Raw genomic sequence first — 21,718 nt, forward strand, 5'->3', positions numbered from 1 at the left:
TACCATCCCCACCCACCTTTGAAAGTTATTGATTTAAAAACAAACAAAAAGGGGCAGCTAGGTGGCACAGTGGATAGAGCACCGGTCCTGGAGTCAGGAGTACGTGAGTTCAAATCCGGCCTCAGACACTTAACACTTACTGGCTGTGTGACCCTGGGCAAGTCACTTAACCCCAATTGCCTCACCAAAAAAATAAAATAAAATAAAATAGAGTGTCAGTTCAAAAAGCTCAGGGGCCATACTGAAGGTCTATTAGAACTAAAAACTAAACAAAGTTATGTTTATAGCAATTTTAAATTTATATGTACTAATTTACCAATCAAATTAAAAGAGAAAGATTAACAGTAATACATGAATAATAAAACAAAAACATGATAATAGTAGTGAACTTCAACACATCAACATTAGAACATGAAAAATATCAGTCAATCAATAAGAATTCATGGGGGCAGCTGGGTGGTGCAGTGGATAAAGCACTGGCCCTAGATTCAGGAGGATCTGGGTTCAAATCTGGCTTTAGGCACTTGACACTTATTAGCTGTGTGACCTGGACAAGTCACTTAACCCTCATTGCCCTGAAAAAAACAACAAAAAGAATTCACTAAGTACCTACCATGTGTCAGACAGGTACTGGGGATACAAAGATAAAAATGAAACAGATTAAATAAAAATAATAACAATAAAAATCAGAAATCTCAGATGATTAATAAATTACAATTAGCCCTCCAATTACTTTAAATATATTTTGTATTGACTTGTTTGTGTACACATAATCATTCCCTCACTCCACCCCCCCAGTAGAATGTAATTTTCTTGATAGTAACTACTCTTCATTTTTGTTTATACATTTCCAGCACTGAGCACAGTGCCTAACACATAATTGGTATATAATCCTCAAATTGAATTGTCAAGTAGCAGGGAAGAACAATTAGTAAATTCAAAAGTCCTTACTGTGAAAAATAATCATGTTAGACTAAAAAAACCCCCACCTATAAGGCTTGATTCCATGTATTTGCATGGGAGTGTTAACTAAGTCTAGTTCCCAGGTATGAAATATAAGCATATCTGTGGAAATGAAAGCATATTTTAATTTATTAATGAGCATGAATAATATTAATGATGGCAAAACCCTTTAATTCTTTAGAAACCCAAATGGTTAACCTTGACAAAAGAAAGATATTAAACTAATTTACTGTCTAGTGCTTTGCACAGTGCCTCACACATAACAGGTAATATCTGTTAGTTCACTGACTTTCTTTCCCTCTCTTACACCATCATGGCTAAACTCAGGGGTGGGAACAATATGACTAAGGCCTTCCCAGCTCTCTATGCTCTTGTTTGGTTTGTTTGTTTATTTTGTTTTTTTTTCAGGGCAAGGAGGGTTAAATGACTTGCCCAGGGTCACACAGCTAATAAGCATCAAGTGTCTGAGGCTGGATTTGAATTTAGGTCCTCCTGAATCTAGGGCTAGTGCTTTATCCACTGCACCACCTAGCTGCCCCCATATCTATGCTCTTGTGATTAGATGTTTGCCATCTATCAATGAGTGGGGAGAGGAGAATTTGACCTTCTCCAGTGTCTACCTGACACTAGAAAACAAAGTAGAAAGTGAAACATGCATTTAGTCATCGAGGTGGTAGACTGTGCCTTTCACTTGATCTCTCTGGGGGTTTTAGAGGGATTAAGACCTTGCTTTGAGTTCTGCCTTATTGATAGTGTGACTTTTGTGAAACTACTCACCCTTTAAAACATTTCTTCCTAACTAAACAGTGAATGCCCTGTGTAAGTTTATGGTAGCTCCCTTTAGTCTGGATTTATTTTTTTTCCCCTCTGCAAACAGTTGACGTGCTTCATTTTGGGTGTTAAACTCGTTACTCTCCCTCAACAAGAACAGGAGGCTTTCTTCTTCATATTGCTGCTGTCTGGTCCTTTTGTGGAATAAATACGAAATCAATGCAAAAACAAACCAAACCAAAATAAAACAAAAAACAAAGCAAAACCAAGCAACCCATGCTCTTAAACCTAAAGCATGAAAACCATTTACTCCTTTAATGTAGGAGAACAAATTGTTGACTTCTATCATATCATATCATATTCATTCATCGTGAGGAGTGGGAGAAAGCAAACATCATCAATGGTTTCCATGTTTCAAGAATACAATGATGATGCTTCTATTCTTCTATGCCCCATGTGGGTTTCAGATGTCATCCAGTTCCTAGCTAATCCAGAGAAAGTCCATCCCAGTTCTCCTTAATCTTGGTACCTTTCTTTTGACATTATCTCTGGTTTAATCCTGTGCTTATCTTGTTTGTACATTGTTTATACTGTTGTCTCCTTGAGAGTGGGAACTGTCTTTTGCCTTTCTTTGTATTCCCCAGTGGTTAGTATAGTGTCTGGCATGTGGTATGTACTTAATAAGTGCTTGTTAACTTGTCTTGATTTGCTTGCCAATTCATCAAGTCAATTCATTCCCTTTTCTAGCCTCTGACATTTCCCTGCATTAATGTCCACGTTAGAAAAAAAAAGATTCACTGTATGGCAACTTAAGGCATATAGCAAAGCTTCTTTGTTTTTGTTTTTTGGGTTTTTTTGTTTGTTTTTGGTGAGGCAAAAGGGTTATGACTTGCCCAGCGTCACACAGCTAATAAGTGTCAAGTGTCTGAGGCCAGCTTTGAACTCAGGTCCTCCTGAGTCCAGGGCCAGTGCTCTATCCAATGTGCCACCTAGCTGCTCCTATAGCAAAGCTTCTTTAATGGTGTGTTGCAACCCCATATGGGGTCATGTAATTGAATGTGGGGGTTGTGAAAAATTTGACAACAATAAAAGATTATATATATATATATATATATATATATACCCAGGGTCACAGAGAAATTTCTCAGGTGAAAAGGGGTTGTGAGTGGAAAAAGTTTAAGAGGCCCTGACCTATAGCTTCTTTTCTCAACTACTCTGGGATTTTGGACTGATCCTTAGTCTCTGAGGAAATGTCTCTTAACTTTGTCTTTTATGAAGCTCAGTGCCTGATATGAATATCCTGAAGCTTTTCCTGACCTTATTTGCACAAAATCTGTTCCCATATTTTCCCTTGGTTGACTGGCTAAACAATAGGACTCTTCTAGTTTATAGACTAAATTGTCCAGTTATTTTAAAGAATGACTTGATTTAATTAAAATGGTCAAATAGATTGTGGATTTAAATCGGGGTAAATTGGTAAATGTCTAGTTCTCCAAAAAAACAACAACAAAAAAGATGTATGTGTATGACATTCTTATAAATTTAATCCACATTATTTACATTTTCCCCATCATTCTACTAAGTTTAGGGAATTAACAAAACAATAAATCAAGCCCTTATTTATTATGTTTGCCAATTTCTGAGATACAGAAGCTAACTTGGAAAATTGAACAATTTTCTGTTTGAGCCAACTCTAGCACACAGCTGGAGTTTTAGCCTGTTCTTATCCCAGAGTCATACACCTAAAGAGACCTAAAGAGATAATCTAGGTAAATCTAGTACTGCCAGGCTGGGCCCTTAATTACTATTTATTTAATTGAATTGAATTATGCTAACATTAGTTTCCATTTTGGATGGATTACAAGGAAATGCAAAAAAAAAATGACCTTCAACTCTGCTATGGTCTTTTCCTCTCTCCATCTGGAGCCCTAGAGAGTGCACCCCATCTTCTCCATTTCCAATTCTACCCTAGATCTTTTTTTTTTCCTAGTGGGGCAATTGGGGTTAAGTGACTTGCCCAGGGTCACACAGCTAGTAAGTGTCAAGTGTCTGAGTCCGGATTCGAGCTCAGGTACTCCTGAATCCAGGACTTGTGCTTTATCCACTGCGCCACCTAGCTGCCCCAACCCTAGATCTTGTTGATAACTTTATTTGAGGAGGCTATACCAGCTTGAGATAAAAAAGGGTTTGTCCTTCAATTGCCAGAAAGCTGCTCCTTTGATCTTAAGGAACCATTGCTGGTCCTTAACTCCTCTTATTTTAGCTGAAGCTGAGAAGCATTGGCTTCCTCACCGCAAAGTGCTTGTGTACCTAAATACATATACAGGTTTCTTTAGTGAGCTAGGGTATGATTATAGTTGTTAGCATCACCTCTGTTATTTAACCTGTTGGGTTCCTAAAAGCATTGACTTGTTCTCTCATTTCTTATATGCTACTTTGGTCTCTTTATCAACCTGGTAAGGTCTATAAAGGCAGATAGTAGGATTAAACTATTCGTTGTACCACTTAGCTACCCTGGTTTCATTCCTTCCTACCCTTCCTGTTTTTTTGGTTAGGTGGTGCAAGTGATCTATTATCATCTCCCTACTCATTTTGGCATTCAATTCCATATTAATCATTTTAGTTCTGTTCATTGTAGTCCAAAGATAATGTTTATTGGCTGAGAAAACAGAAAGAAAATAAAAGTTGACTAGCCCTACCTCCTCTCCATCATCCATCAGTCCTATCCTTCCTGAGTAGAGGTCCCATCTTTTCTTCAACCTCTAATTTTCTTCATTATGGGTAGAATCCCTGCTTTTTTGTTTGTCTCATCATCCCTAGCTTATTCTGACATTCTTATAGGACTGTACCACACTCATATTTATCTTGTCAGCCTGTCTATGATTCCATCTTCAATTTGTGTCTTTTAAAGATCTAGATTGGTGGACAAGTTCTTTTCTCCTTCCTTGGATTTGTTTCTCTTTATGACTTCAAGATTTCTTCTTGAGAGCATCTCATCCTTCCTGGGCTGACTGCCTCTGTTAAATTTTAGTCCATGAATTCATATAAATTACTTTCCCTGAATCTTACATCCAATCCCTTCTTTGTTGGAGCTTGCCAATTCCTTTATTGTAAGCTATAGCCCAGGAATTTTATCTATTTCTTTAATTTAGAAGGAAAAAAAAAACTTTCTGAGTAGCATCTCTAAAATTATGTTGTGCTGAGTGAAAAGGAATTTGGAAAATGGAGGTATGTTGGAAGAAGGGAAGATGGATTTCAAGTACTCAGTCCTTATCCTCACCACCAACAAAATATTCAAGCATTGAAAAATATTCCCTGAAATTCTATTCTGAAATCACTTTTTCAGTGCCATGTACTATTTAAACCACCATGGATGATTAGATGAACCCAAGGTTTTGAAACGAAATAATCCAGGCAAATGAGACATCAAATGGGATAACATATATAAAATACTTTGCAAACTTTCAGGTTCTATAAGCATACAAGCTATTATTGTTAATATTAAACATGCTTTTAAAAAATGAGGGTACATCTGGTGGGGCGGGGGTGGGGGTGGGGATCACAGCTCTGGCTTCCCAGCATTGAAATTTACCTGGGGTCATAGTTGGTATTGAAACACTCACCTAGGGGGCAGCTAAGTAGCCCAGTGGATAAAGCACCAGCCCTGGATTCAGGAGGACCTGAGTTCAAATCTGGCCTCAGACACTTGACACTTACTAGCTGTGTGACCCTGGGCGAGTCACTTAACCCTCATTGCCCCACCAAAAAAAAAAGAAAGAAAGAAAAAGAAAGAAAGAAAGAAAGAAAGAAAGAAAGAAAGAAAGAAAGAAAGAAAGAAAGAAAGAAAGAAAGAAAGAAAGAAAGAAAAAGAAACACCCACCTCAAGTCAATGGTGATACTCTTGGGCCATTAGATGGTAATTTTAGGCCACTTTAACCTAAAGTAAATATGTTGGTTGGTTCTCATAAATACAGTAAATAATCCAGGGAGAATGGAATAGCCAGATATTGAGGGAAGTAGGAGTCAGTGGTCCTTGCTAGGGTCAGGGGCACTCCTTGGTAGTCTTTAATCTTAAACTGTCAAGCATTAATTTGGTGGGGAAAACATCAGGCCAGAAGGAAGCCAATAGAATTTGTATGTGCAGCTGGTCTAAAGTTTCAGATAAATGCCATGGTGCATACATTTCTATAATAATTTTTTTTCAGAATCTTAGAGATGGAAGGTGCCAGTAGAAATTATTTAGTCCACTTGTTTTACAATGAAGAAATTAACACTCAGGGAGGATATGTGACCAGTGCAGATTCACATAGCTAATTATTGTCAAGAGTCTGGGCAAGAACCTACCTACTCAAGAATCAAGTGACCTATGAGCAGCCATTTCTAAGCCAGTGTCATCATATTCTGTATACATTTAAGACTACTAAATCATTCTACCAAGAAAGCAGAGCTCCTTTCCATCCTTAAAAACCTGAGTGTTGACTCTTTACCAATGGGAGTTTTAGCCCCCATGATCATTCAGGGCCACATCTCAAGGCCAGAATTTTGAATGTGAGCTCTAAGAAACATCAATAAAAGGAAACTGTACAGAAACCAAATATAGAACAGGCCGATATGAATTAAACAAGATCTTAGACTCTTCACACAATAATTGATTTGCTCATTTGTACTTCTTTCTTTTCTTTAATCTTTCAGCAGGGCTTCAACCTTCCCACTCACTTTTTCAAATTTTCTCTGGTTGTTTGTTGTCTTCAACTGCCTTTTCTGATCTACCCCGTCCCATCAATCATCTCTATAGAGAGGCATTGAGTCCACATATTCGGCTATCCAGCCCTAACTGCAAAGAGATATCACGGAGGCGAGTGAAGCTCATTGTTCTAAGCGTGCCTTTGATTTATTAAACACTGCTGTATAAAATTCTGCATATGTTTGGTTGGTGTTTCTTCCTCCCTCCTCCTACTTCCCCATAAGACACCTGAAAAGAGAGAAGGGAGCTTGAGATTTGGAAGCCTTTTTCTGTCTAGATTAGTTGGTTCACAGAATAAAGAGAATATTTGGAACAAAAATCCTTTTTACTTTTGGAGGGTCAGGCTTTCCTCTGAATCTCATTTTAAAACTCGTGTGTTCTAGACAGACAGCACAATATAAATTCAATTCAATTTATGGCATTGTGTGAATCAAGCTGGTAGTTAATAATTAGCTTGTTTTTATTCTAAATTCTACTTGTCCAAAATATGTTTTATCTTCTTAAAAATATCATGCCTTTGTTGTTGTTCAGTCATCTGAGTCATGTCTGAGTCTTCATGACCTATTTGGGTCATGGCAAAGATACTGGAGTGGTTTGCTGTTTCTTTCTCCAACTCATTTTACAGATGAGGAAGTTGAGGCAAACAAAATTAAATGGTTTGCCCAGAGTCACACAGCTAGTAAGTATATGAAGCCAGATTTGAACTTACGAAGATGAATCTTCCTGACTTGGAGCCTGGCATTCTATCCACTCCACCATTTATCATCCCTCCCTGACCCTAAAGTCTATTCTGCTGTTTTATTATTATATGCGGGTGACCCTGGCCTCTCAAAGGTTATCAGCAGAGGCCTATTAACTAGAAATATTTTGTGTACAATTCTAGCAATGGACAGTATCTATATCATCCAAGAACCAACCTAGGAAAGAACAGAGGACTACATCATTAAAATACTACTTTGCATTACGGGTCACTTTCCAACTGTGAAAATGTTTTCATATAAATAATCTCAGAGAATATCAAAACTGTAAGAGACTTTTTTCATGTCTGGTCCAATCCTATACTAGATCCATGAACCCATTCTACAATATCGCTAAGAGATAGTTGTCTACTTGACTTGAAGACCTCTAGTAATTCTGTTTGATTCAACCTATTTTGTGATCTTATTAGTTCAGTTAATCTTCACTGGTTTGTCCATTCCTCATTTATTTGGGAATAGTTATGTTTTTACCCAAACAGGAATGATCATTAAAAAAAGAAGGCTATGTCAAGTAGTCAATGAATCAGTCAACAAGGATTTATTAAGAGCTTACTATATGCCAGACCCTGTGTTCTGGAGCCTGTCTGGTAAAGAAGAATAGAGTCAAAAGATGAAGAATCATATGAGGAAGAGTAAGAAGGTTAGTGTTCTATAATTACATATATGCAGAGACAGGAATACAGTTTCATGTCTCTGTTATTAAGACATCATTGATTCATTTATTTATTTGTTCCTTCCTTCTATGAGAATTAATAGCTAATAATAAAATAGCTAACATTTATATAGTTCCTTAAAGCTTATGAAATGCTTTATAGATGATATTTTATTCTCACAACATCCATAGGAGGTAGATATGGTCATTTTACAGAGGAGGAAACTGAGGCAGAAAAACACTAAATGACTTCTAGCTAGCAAGTGTCTGAGACTGATTTTAAATTTGAGTTTTCCTGACTCCAGGTCCAGAGTTCTATCGACTGGGACACCTACCTGCCTTATTAATTGAATTATTATTTTATCATATTAATAATTATTTGAATACCAATAATGAATCAATTATGTTTATTTTCTAAATTATGGCTATTGGGGGATAAGGGGGAAATGCAGGCATTCTCCAATAAATGAGTCTATGAGTAAAACAGTAGATACTGGTTGTAAGATATTGGCTTTTTGTCAATACCCAAAGGCCCCAACCAGAGGAGATTAATCTAGACTGATTGAATTAAGTGAGACTGACTGAGAGTGATTGACTTTGCTGATTAGCCTAAAGTTAATCAAATTAAAACCACACCTGCCTCACTCCCAAGAGGGAGTGTTCTCAGAGGCTGTGGACTACGACATCAATTCGAGACCACCCTCAACCAATCAGCTTAAAGGATGGCCTCTTCTGGGGGAGGGAGACAGGAAGTAGGAAGGGAGGCTGGCTCCCTGGCGCAGTATCTTTTTGGTCCGGGACCTCAAGTTGGTGGCTGAAGAGAAGGAGAAGGAGTCCAGTCTGAACCCTAGGGTAGATAGGCTTTGCTATCTTTCTGAACTCCACGTGTTTTCTCTTTACTAACCCCTAATATACTTTAATGAATGCTTAATGCCTAACTGTTGCTGAAGCTTCTAATTTATAAGTAAATCCTAGCTAGTTTCCTCCCCACACTGGGGTTAGAAAAAAGCGACAACACACATTACATTTTAAACGTCACATGGTTGAGCTGATATGCTGATAAAACTAAAGAAGAGATTAGTTCTGGGGGACTGTTCTGCAGAGAAACAAGTGGGGAGGAAGAACTCAAAGAAAGCTAGGTGTAAACAAATGCAAATAATTTTCAACAAAAGATACTCTATTTATTCTATGAGTCAACTAATCTAGATATTTAAAACGTCCAAATCTCAAGGTCCAGTTTCTCTTTCAGGTGCTCTACTTCAGCAGGGGTGAGTTGAGGTAGGGGGAGAAGAGAGAAACTGACCAGCAAAGTGTATACAGATTTAGGTTTGATCAATCAATGAAGATGCTTAGAATAATGGATAACTCTCAGCCTAAATGATATTTCTTTGAAGTTGTTAGGCTCTGTTGAGGATACCAAGTAAGTATAAGGGTCCTGCCTTCCTGGAGTTTATAGTCTAACTGTGGAGACAAAATATATGCATATGAACAAACAGGTGGCATTTATTTGTGAGGCAACATGTGTTATAAAAGTGTGACATAGGCTACAAACAGAGGTCCTGCATGCATACAAAGAAAGGTAAATTTCAATCTGGAGAGGGGTTAGACAGGGAAAACTTCATGGAAGAAGTGAGTTGTGAACTGAGCCTTGAAGGAAATAGAGGATTTGGACTGGTGGAAAAGAGCCTTGGAATAGGGTGCTATAAGAACTGGGTTTGAATCCAGGTTATTCCAGTTATTATCAGGGTGACCTTAGGCCAGTTACTTTACCTGAGATTCAGGTGCCTCCTCTGGACAATGGATATATGATAATATTTGTACTCCAAATATCACAAGATTATTAGGAAAATCAAATGAGATGATGTGTATCTACCAATATCTCATTTGCAACCATAAAGTGTTATTCATCCTCTGCCCACCCTACCTCCCAGACTTTCCTTTCCATATAGTATATATTTGCTCATCTATGAACAGGTTGTTTTTCCCCAATGGAAATATAGGCTCTCAAAGGGCAGGGACTGTTTTGTATTCTTGTTTTTGTACTATCTCCACCTAGTACAGAACCCTACAAATGGTAGATGATTAATAAATGCTCCTTTGAATTGAATTGTAATGTGAATGATCACTTATATAGGTATAGAATATCACTTCCTCTTAAGAGGATGAATAACACCCATTTGTGTTTTTCTAAGTCAATGTGGAGTGAATCTGATACCACTGGCTAGAGGTTAAGTGACTTGCCTAGAGTCACACAGCTAATACATGTCAGATGTGGGGTAAATCTCAGCTTCTCCTTGTTCCAAGTCCAGCTTTCTCTCTACTGATGCCCTGACAAACTGGCTCTCAGTGAGGATCAAGTGAGAGAGAATGTGTAAAGTACTGTGTAAGCCCTAAAGCATTATGTCAACATAGGGTACTTTGGTTAGAGAACCTTATACCTTTAAGAGGGAACTTATACTTTTATGTTGGGCTAGATAACTCCTCAGATCATATCTAACTCTGAAAGTCTATGGAAGTCTGAAATCAGGCTTCAGAGAGATTGCCTCATTCAGGATGCTTCTTAACTTTACCTAGGAACACAAATCATAGGATTTTAGAATTCTATCATTTAGACCAAAGATTACATTTTAGAATTAACAAAACTATGCCAGAGAGGGATGCGACTTGCCTAAGGTCAGCAGATGGAAGAACTGTGATTTGAGGACAGGTTTTCTGTCTCTGAATCCAATAGTCTTTCCACTATACCAGAAGAATTTCCAAATATTTTCAGAACTGGCAGGAACTATGGGATAATTGGATGTCGCCTTTGGAGGGAATTGCTTTGAAAGAGAGGGCAATCACTCGGACGCATAAGTTCGGCTACCTTTGTTGAACAATCAGTCTCGTTTTGTGTTCGGAGCTGCTGAGCTATCCCCACTTACTAGCAATGCTGAATTGAAGAAGAGATGACATTTGAGGTCCTTTCTAGCTCTAATGTCACAAAATCAGAGAAACACAGATTTTCAGAGTTCAAAGGAAGTTCAGTGGACATCTTGTTCAATGTAAACCCTGTAAATGAATTCTCTTTTCCAACATACCTAACAATTAGTCGTCTAGTCTCTGATTGAATAAGGGGGGAACTAGGTGGCACAGTGAATAGAGTGCCAGGTCTGGAGTTAGGCAGACCTGAGTTCAAATGGGACCTCAGATATTTATTAGTTATGTGGGAAAGTCATTTAACCCTGTTTGCCTCAGTTTTCTCATCTGTAAAATGAGCTAGAGAGGGAAGTGGCAAACTACTCCAGTATCTTTGCCAAGAAAACCCCAAATGGGGTCATGAAGAGTCAAACACAACTGAAAAATGACTGAATAACAATATCACCTTTCAAATCATCGCATTCAACTTTTGCATAACTTTGATTATTAGGAAGGATTTCCTTATATTAAGCCTAAATGTACCCCCTTTGCACGTTCTACCTGTCCCTTTAGGTTGTGTGCTCTGGGGCCAAGAAGAACAACTCTAATCCCTTCAACCAAGTGAACACAGCTATGATGTTCCCCGTGACTATTTCTTTTTTCTTTTTCTTTTTCTTTTTTTTTGTGGGGCAATGGGGGTTGAGTGACTTGCCCAGGGTCACACAGCTAGTAAGTGTCAAGTGTCTGAGGCTAGATTTGAACTCAGGTCCTCCTGAATCCAGGGCCAATGCTCTATCCACTGCACCACCTAGCTGCCCCCCGAGTGTTATATCTTTAAAAATTTTTTTTTTAGGGCAATGAGGGCTAAGTGACTTGCCCAGGGTCACACAGCTAGTAAGTGTCAAGTGTCTGAGGTCATATTTGAACTCAGGTCCTCCTGACTCCAGGACCGGTGCTCTATCCACTGTGCCACCTATATCTTTTTTTTTTTTAAGTGACTTGCCCAGGGTCACGCAGCTAGTAAATGTTATATGTCTGAGGTCGGATTTGAACTCAGGTACTCCTGACTCCAGAGCTGGTGCTCTATCCACTGCGCCACCTAGTTGCCCCCTGAGTGTTACATCTTGAAGGAATTCAAATTCAGGTCTTCTGATCCTAGTTCAGGGCCCTTTCCTTTATACCATAGGTCCATACATTCAGAACTAGATTTGTTGTTTTTCAGTCATTTCAGTTGTATCTGACTCTTTATGATCCTATTTGGAGTTTTTTTTGGCAAAGATACTGGAGTGGTTTGCCATTTCCTTCTCCAGTTCATTTTACAGATGAAGAAACTGAGGCAAACGGGATTAAGTGACTTGCCCAGGGTCGCACAGCTAGTAAGTGTCTGAGGCCAGATAGATTTTAACTCAGGTCTTCCTGACTCCAGTCTCAGCACTCTTTCCACTGTGTCACCTCACTGCCCCAACAGAACTGGAAGGAACCTTATTAGTCCAACCCTCCACTCACATTACAGATGAGGAAATTGAGCATCAGACTCTGGAAGGGAGGTCACATTGCTAGTTAGTGACAGAGATTTCATTTCTGGTCCCAACTCTGCTACCAACTACCTTTGAAAAGTTGTTTCTCTTCTGCAAAGTAAAGATTTTGTACCAGATGATTTCTGTTTCTTCCAGCTTTGAATCCAAATACATTCAAATTGCATAGGATTGATTGGCTTAAATCAGTTTTTGTATCACTTGCCTCAATGGATTTAGAGAAGCATTGAAAGACCAGACAAGGTGGAGACATTGGAAATGTGAGTCAATTGAGAGGGAGACTTTAGATTGCAAATCAGATTTCCCTTGATACAGCAGAGACAGATATTTAAACCAAGGTAGAAACAAAGATGAAAGGAAAGCTAAAGCCACATCTCCTTTGTAAAGAAAATCTCTTGCTTGATGATATATATTGAAATCTTTTCTTCTCCAGGTGAAACATTTCCAAGTCCTTCAAGTTTTTCTCATAGATGTGTTTTCAAGGCCCCTCACATTCCTGATCACCATTTTCTTTATACGTTGTTTTCATGAAATGGAGAAATTGGAGGGAGCTGGGGATATTAAGCCAGCTTTTAAACCATTAAAACTTGGATTCTAGTTTCAACTCTGACACCTACAGGCTGTGTGATCTTGGGCAAGTCACTAAACCCCTCAGTGTCCTAGGCTACTGTCTAAGACAGTTAAATAGCAGAGAAGGTGCCAATCTGCATTAGTAGCGGGAGTTCCCTTACCTGGAGATTTGCTATAACAGTGAAACAGCTCTCTCCCCAACCCCATAATTGTGTTGAGAAATAGTGGTATGGTCACAAACAAGGTCAATCTGGCTTCACCCTGATCCGTACTGACTATGACTAGACAAGTCTTTTGATCTCTCTAGGTCCCTAGGCATCTCTCTAAGACTATAAGTTACTGAACAGTTGCATAGATAGAAGGAGTCCCCTGTACCTGATGAAAATCATAGGACTCCTCCCTTCACCTGAAAAAAGAGGGTGTTTCCACTAGTTATGTGCACACATGCATGGGAAGTATATATGTATGAGTGTACCTTTTATTTAAATCAACCTGATTCCATAAGCATTTAGCATTTAGTAAGGCCTAATGCTAGAACCTGAGCATACAAAAACAAAAATACAAAATAATTCCTATCCTCAGGGAGCTTACATTCCACTGGGGGAAGCTACACATGCAGAGATTATAAGTATAAAATATATGCAAGGTGGTTTCAGAGGGAAAGTAGAAAGATTTGGAAAGCTTCCATTAGGTTCTATTATTAATTTTTTAAAATTCTATTAGGAAATTGAATATAGAGTTTGAGTTGAACCTTAAAGCAGACAGGAATTCCGAGAACTGAAGGAATTTAACCCTCATGATTTTTTAACCTGGGAGGGGCCTTGTAGATGATTAAATCTAGTCCTTTCATTTTATAAATGGAAGTCCCATTCAGGTTTGTGATTGTATGTGATAATGGGGATCCTGGATGGATGGACATTGTAGATAGGAAAATGATCTAGGAAAGGTCAGAAGGGTCACTCTAGAAATGTTGTGCCTCCTTGTTTATTCAGAGTCAATTCAGATATTTAAACTCAAATGATATTTATCCTTAGAGCTAAATAAATACCCCTGTGAAGTGACAGTGCCGATAAAGGGGCCATTCGCCCAATATCTTCCTGAGCAATGATTACCTAAAAACTGATACAAAACCACAGAACGCTAAAAGTGAACCTGCCTGGAAATATAGAGATCCAGCCATGGGTGGTCAAGTGAGCAACATCTGGAGGCAGCCCAAACAGCTCCATGTGCCTTTGCACAGGTCTCCCCCATTGCCTACCGGTCTTGTTTTTAAAGTCACCGAAATGTGAGAGAAAACTCATCAGCTACAACTATTACATTCCTCACTTGAGAAAGTGATCAATGTGCTCTGAGCAACAAACTAACGATACATGCACGCTGGGCTGGAAGCCTCCACTTAATGGCTCAGCTCTACCTAAGCCCAAAGGAAGGATAATAGAGTACAATACTTACCCTTATGGACCATTATACATAAGCCAGACTCCAATGTCTTGTTCCTTTCCAAGGTTTCTGGAAAGTCCCAGCTCCATCTAAGTGGATATGATCTCTCCTTCCTTAAATTTCTCATTACACTTTGCCTGGCTCTCTTTTGCCTCTATCACGTTCTACTTTGTATTATACTTATTTGTGCACATGTCATATGTCTCTCTCCACTTTAATTAGAGTGTAAGTTCCTTGAGGGCATGACCAGAACTAATAACCAGCGATTTTGTCACTTGGGGCAAATAGCACAAATCACATCCTGGGCGAGCAGCATAAAAATATGCCCTATAATCAACTTTTAAAAATGAATTCAATTGAGAGGAAGGAAATGAGATCCTAAGATAGACCCATGGGTGGTGGAGACCCTGGGATATCACAAGTTTTCTAGAGGAGGGTAGAGTGAGAGGGATGAAGGGTAGCATTTTGTAGTTTGCTGTTTTAACTAATTATTCAATTAAATGTATTACCTCAGTTAGCAAGGTGTTGAGCTCAATTGTTTCCACAGTCAGCATCTCTTAATTTTGGTACCCTGAGGCAAAGCCATAGTTGCCCTGCCCTAGTTACAACTGCAACAGGGACTGTATAATTTTCCATTGTTGTTTTTCCAGTGCTGAGCACAGTGCCTTATATATAGCACATGGTCAATAAAAGTTTGTTCAATTATATTTTTGTACTCCTAAGGTCAAATAACCCCCAGAGACCTCCAGATGTACTTCTTTCTATATCCATTTTTTTTCCAGCTCATTCACACCAATTAAACTAGTCCTAGGAATTTGGTTATATGAGCTACCTTTCTGAAATATGATGCCTCTAGCATCTCTGGAACACCTGCACTGGTGTATACTGAAACCAAGAAGGCAGGGACAGTCAGACTATTAACAGGGAGGGTTAGCTCAGTCCTGTAAGTCTAGGCAGATAATGTCCTAAGTATGGGAGGTCAGAGAGTTATAGAATCTATATTATCTATGGCTGGAGGAAATGAATGGCACTGGAATGCAAGTGCCAGGGAGATGAGCTCTGACCAGAGGGTGGAGGCTGTTTGCCTTTCCTACTCTTCATGGCATAACCTGGTTCCAATTTATCTGATTTCCCTCTTGTTTAATAGTAATAATAGCATTGACATAGGGCTTTAAGGTTGGTAAAGTGTCTTACATACAGTATATCCTCAAAATAACTCTCTGAGGTAGGTACTATTGTTATCCTTATCTGTAAGATGAGGATAATAATAGCACCTACCTCAGAGACTGAGCCTGAGAGAAATGAGAGACTTGCCCAAGGTAACACAGCCAATAAGTAACTGAGGAAGGATTTTAATTCAAATCTTTCTGATTCTAGTCTAAATCCTTAGTCACTATTAATTAACTACAAGAGAAGTTAAGAGAGTTGTTAATGGACACATCAAAAATAAGTATCAGAGAAAGGATCAGAACCTAGTGCAGTACTCTAGCTACTAGATACTGTGCTACTTTTTTTTTTTCTGGGAAAAATGCTGGCATAAAGAAACATATGTGTTGTTTAGTCTTTTTTTTCCATTCATGTCCAACTCTTCACGACCCCTTTTGGGATTTCCTTCTCCAGTTCATTTTACAAATGAGGAAGCTGAGGCAAACAGGGTTAAACGACTTGCTCAGGGTCAAATAGCTAGTAAGTGTCTGAGTCCAGATTTGAACTCACTAGTCGTCCTGACTCCAGATTCAGTGCTCTGTCCAGTGTACCATTTAACTACCCAAAAGAAACACAACTCAGGGTCAACCTTTAACCCGAGGGCATGGTATCTGTAAAACAAGAAGTGTAATAATTTATGTTTATCATTACAGCCCTGAGTCATGAAGAAATTGTCACATTTGTTTGGTATTTTCTGTTTAAAAAATGGGGAAATTTACAGTTGTTAGTGAGGAGTTATGGCTTTGACAGATTAAATCTATGATACTTAGTTGTTTATAATTCCCAGTCTCCTCTCTACCCCTACCCCCATCTTCCACCCCAATAGAATGGAAGTTCTTTTAAAATTGTTGTCTTTCTATCCCTAGCCCCTAGCACAGTGTCTAGTATTTAGTAAAGGCTTGTTGAATTGAACTGAATTGAATGGAATCAATCAATCAACCAATCAATCAAAAGCATCATTTAAGCTCCTAATTATCTATTGAGGAGGCAGCTAGGTGACTCAGTGAATAGAGCACTGGCCCTGGAGACTGAAAGACCTGAATTTAAATCCCACTTCAGACAATTCCTAGCTGTGTGACCCTAGGCTAGTCACTTAACTTCTGTTTACCTTAACCTACTGGAGAGGGAAATGACAAAAGGACTCCAGAATCTTTGCCAAGAAAATCCCATGGACAGTATGATCCATTGGGTCAGAAAGAGTGGGACACAACTGAACGATTGAACAATAACGAATTATATACCAAGCACTGGGGCAAGATAAAAAGGATAAAAAAACAGCTCCAGAGTCCCTGCCCTCAGGGAAACCCCATTCTAACAAGAAGAGATAACTTGTAAATAACTAGGAATAGACAAGATATGCACAAAGCAGACTGGAAGTAATCTCAGAGGAAAAGACTCTTAAGGGAGTTCTAAGCCTTTTTTATGTCATGGATCCCTTTGACTGTGTGGTGAAGTCTATGGACCTTTTCCTAGAACACTGTTTTTAAATGCTAAAATAAAATATGTAGTAACACAAGGGAAGTGAGTTATATTGAAATGGAGCTATCAAAGCATTTCTTTAAAAGTTCATACACTCCGGGTTAAGAACCACCTTAAGGTGGGAGAACTGGATAAGAACTCTTACAGGAGCTGGGAAACTAACTGAAGAATCGTTTTAAGAATTTTTCTTTTCTTTTTTTTTTCTCTTTCTTTTTTTCCAAGGATTTTTAAAGAGTACCCATGCTTGGTGGGTAAACTTCATTTATGGGAAAATTCCCTTAGGTGAAACATCCCATTCCCTGACAATGCAGACTTTGGAGGCATTCCTTTACTTTAAAAACTGCTCTCCAGGCTGACCAATAGAGTATTGAGCTGAGTTCAGCGATAATGTCCATTCATGGGGTTAATGATAGCAATGGTGTCCGGGCTTCTATTTTGGTCTGATCTCTGACTGGCTGATCTGCAGATTTACATGTTATGTATTGTGGGAAAGAAAATTTGGGCTTTCTGTTGGAGATCGATTTGCTCAATGGTCACCTAAATAGAATTTGTTGTTCAGTTTTTGGTCCCATCTGACTCTTTGTGATCCTGTTTGGGGTTTTCCTGGAATAGATTCTAGAGTGGTTTGCCATTTCCTTCTCATTTTGCAGATGAGGAATGGAGGCAAGCCCGTGAAGTTATTTGCCCAGGGTCACACAGCTAGTAAGTGTCTGAGGTCAGATTTAAACTCAGGAAGATGAATCTTCCTGACTCCAAGCCCAGCACACTATCCACTGTACCACCTAGCTACCCAAACAGAATTACAGAATTAGACTGGCTTTGTTTTTCCTCTCTGAAAGCTTATAAAAAAACAAACAAACCAAAAAAAAAATCTGATCTTTCTTTCTTTCTTTCTTTCTTTCTTTCTTTCTTTCTTTCTTTCTTTCTTTCTTTCTTTCTTTCTTTCTTTCTTTCTTTCTTTCTTTCTTTCTTTCTTTCTTTCTTCCTTCCTTCCTTCCTTCCTTCCTTCCTTCCTTCCTTCCTTCCTTCCTTCCTTCCTTCCTTCCTTCCTTCCTTCCTTCCCTCCCCAGGATCACACAGCTAGTAAGTGTCAAGTGTCTGAGCCCAGATTTGAACTCAGATCCTCCTGAATCCAGGGCCGGTGTTTTATCCACTGCACCACCTAGCTTCCCCTGACTTTTTTGTTTTGTTTTGTTTTGTTTTGTTTTTTTTTTTTTTTAGTGAGGCACTTGGGGTTAAGTGACTTGCCCAGGGTCACACAGCTAGTAAGTGTTAAATGTCTGAGGTCGGATTTGAACTCAGGTCCTCCTGATTCCAGGGCCGGTGCTCTATCCACTACGCCACCTAGCTGCCCCCCCTGACTTTTCTTATAAGGAAAATATTCACTCTTGCTCAGGATGCAAATGTATAAATGACACCATGTGAAAAGTTAAAGAGAGAAGAAATTGGGCAGTGATATAAGCATCTGGTGTACCTCTATCTGATCACTTATTGAAAGGAAGAGACTACATGCATGGTGAAAGAAACAGTGGTACGAAGGTTGAAAGGCTTCCAGAACTCAGCTTCTACTCTTCTACTTCTTAAAAGCTTAATGGCTGATTAGTCAATCAGCAAGTATATATTAAGTGCCTACTGTGTAAAAGACACCAGGCCAGACTCTGGGGATACAAAGACAAAAATGAAATAGTCCTGCCCTCAAGGAACTTACATCCCATAGAGGCAGATTGCATGTACATAAGTAATCACATACAAGATATATACAAAATAAATAGAAGATAAGTTGGTGAGATACTAATAGCTGGGGATCAGGAAAGTCTTTAGGTAGGAGGTGGTTCCTGTCTTATCCCAATATTATAGCTAAAAATGATAATAAAAACACACCAAAAAACCCCCTTTTTGTTGCCCTAAACTTCCCTTGCTAGTCTCAGTTCATTATGAACAGGTCTTTGCTGGACTACTATATTTATCCTCTATTACTTTGCTTTTATCTTTTGCACATTTCTTTTGAAAATATCAGGTTGTTGCACAAAACCATATGCCTCTTGAAGCCTCAGTTTCCTTATCTGTAAAGTGGGGATACAATACTTCATAGCATGTGAGGTGCAAACAAGATAACGTATGTAATATGCTTCAATAGTTCCATGGATATGTGATCTCTTTGTTGTAGGCTTTCCTTTGTAATGATTGGAATGACGCCACCTACTGGAGACTTGCTGTGGGTAAGCTCCACCATGAGGAAAATGCCTCAGAGGCATTGTGGCTTTTCCTTGGCGTCAGGAAATGACGTTTGCTCGTGGGTGCTGTCTATCAAGGCTACCAGCCAATCAACTTGAGGAGCCTCCTATGGTCTGGGAGGAGACAGGAAGGAGGAAAGGGAGCCTACGCAGAGAGTGCTGGGCTTTTTGGCTTCCTGACTTGATGGTGGTGGCGGCAGAGGACTTCACAGGAAATTTGAGGAAAGATAGGAATGCCAGGCTGTTAGAATTCTGTTCTCAATCTTTTTCTTTCTATTTTCCAATAAACCCTTAAAAACCTAAACTCGTTTTATCAGTGATTTTTTAGTCAGTTTCCCCCAAACTGGGGGAACAGATTAGAATCCGCATTTAGAATCTTAAATTACACACCTTCCACTGATATAGATCAAAACCCACTCATTTTTTCTCATTTGTTCTATTGTCCATCTTCTCCCATAAATCCAGCATCAAGGATTTACCCATTATTCTGGTAGGATGAGGATGGGGCTGGGGAGGGGGGAGAACCCCTCCCTCCAGGAGCTTTTGACCAACACTGTGGCAATGTAACCCTTGGTCTCTGCATTTATACTATATAAATTTCTATCGTTGTTACTATTATCATTATTATTTATTGTAGAGTTGTAAGGATCCCATGAGATAATGCTTGTAAAGGGCTAAGTAATTCTAAAACAGAGTTGGGCTACTGGTATCTTAAAAAGGCAACAAAAATTATAGTATATTCTGTTGAGTTAATAGTCCTGCCTGTGTTGTCAACTCATAATATGTTTGCTTAAGCCTGAAGCTCTCCAGTTTAGAATAGCCATGACTGTGGCTCAATAAAAAGGAATGAGCTTGGGGCAGCTAGGTGGCCCAGTGGATAGAGCACCAGCCCTGGATTCAGGAGGACCTGAGTTCAAACCCAGCCTCAGACACTTAACACTTACTAGCTGTGTGACCCTGGGCAAGTCACTTAACCCCAATTGCCTCACCAAAACAAAAAACAAAAAACAAAACAAAAAAAAAGGAATGAGCTTGAATAACCTAAGGGTGTGTGACTCACACAAGTCTGGGTCTGGGAGTCAGCCTCAGTTGACAGTTTGCCTAATGAGAGGCAGTGAGGCTTATTGGAAAGAGCACTGAGTTTGGAGGAAGAGGACTTGGGTTCAAATTCTGGCCTTGCCTCTTAATACCTATGACTTTAGGCAAGTCGTTCACCCTTGCTGGGCTTCAGCTTTCTTACCTATAAAAGGAAGGGGATTGGAATAGAGGATTCCCTAAGGCTCCTTCTAATCATTGGGGTTCTGTGTGTGACAGTTTTCCCCAAGGCTTATGGGAGGACTTAAGCTAAAAAATGATTAACCTTTATAAGAGCACAACAAACCTCATAGAGAGCTCCCTGTTTAGTGTTATTATCTCAAATGGCATCGTTCTTTAGCTGTGTGTATGTATAATGTATACGCATGTGTGTATATGTACGTGTGTTATGTGTACGTGTATATGTTATGTATACATGTATGTGCATACACACCTAAATTACATATACATGTGCATATTACATATATGTAGTATGTTTGTATATGTATATGTATCCACATATATGTATGTATTTGTACACACCGATGTAAACATCCCCAGTTTAATTTTCACTGACCTTCAGCCCTGGGCTACAGGGACCCTTTCTCCGAGCCTCAGCCTGTTAAGATTTATACACACAGCTATAACAAAGATCTGGCTTAGCCTGAGAGGGGTTCTGAGGCTTTGAAGGGAGACAAGATCTCCATCCAGGCAGTTCTAGGGAGATTACTTTGCTCTGAACAGATAACTCAATACAAAGAAGAGGAAGAAAAAGCAGAGGGGTGGAGAGAGCGGGAGGGGAAAGGAGGGGGAGAGAGTGAGAGAAGTAGCAGCAGACAATTTCATAGAGCCCAAGCCAGATGAGATATTCTCTGATGACCAAGGGGAAGGCTTTGATAAATGGTAGGGCAGCTCCTCAAATCCTGCTCCCTGAAAGTGGGGGTGGATCACTGTAGGAAATCATATGGGAGCCCCTGCTGAGGGAGTCAGGGAGACAGGGGAAATAGTTCAGGTAAGAAAAAAAATGTTAATATTACAAGACTGAAATCCATCTGAGTATAATTTCAGACTTTTAAGTTCCGTTTTCAAATCCTGGAGAAAGAAAGACAGCTAGCTGCTACCTCTACCTTGTCACACTGATTTTAAGCTATGGAATCCTGTAAAACTTTTTCCTTCTTGGAGAATTGTTCAAAGAGATGTATAAATAATACATGAAGTCTGCACATTATATTGGTGTTCATCTTAGGAGAAACCATTTTTTAAGGATGCCAGGATCTATATGTGAATGCAAAGACATCAGTGTTCAAACAAACTTTGTCATGATGTAGGGTCTCCTGGGCACCCAGGACACTGTATCTGCTGAAGATGCTCACAACATCTGGGACCAGGACATGCCA

This window comes from Dromiciops gliroides, chromosome 2 (assembly GCF_019393635.1).
Source record: "Dromiciops gliroides isolate mDroGli1 chromosome 2, mDroGli1.pri, whole genome shotgun sequence".
Taxonomy (NCBI): domain Eukaryota; kingdom Metazoa; phylum Chordata; class Mammalia; order Microbiotheria; family Microbiotheriidae; genus Dromiciops; species Dromiciops gliroides.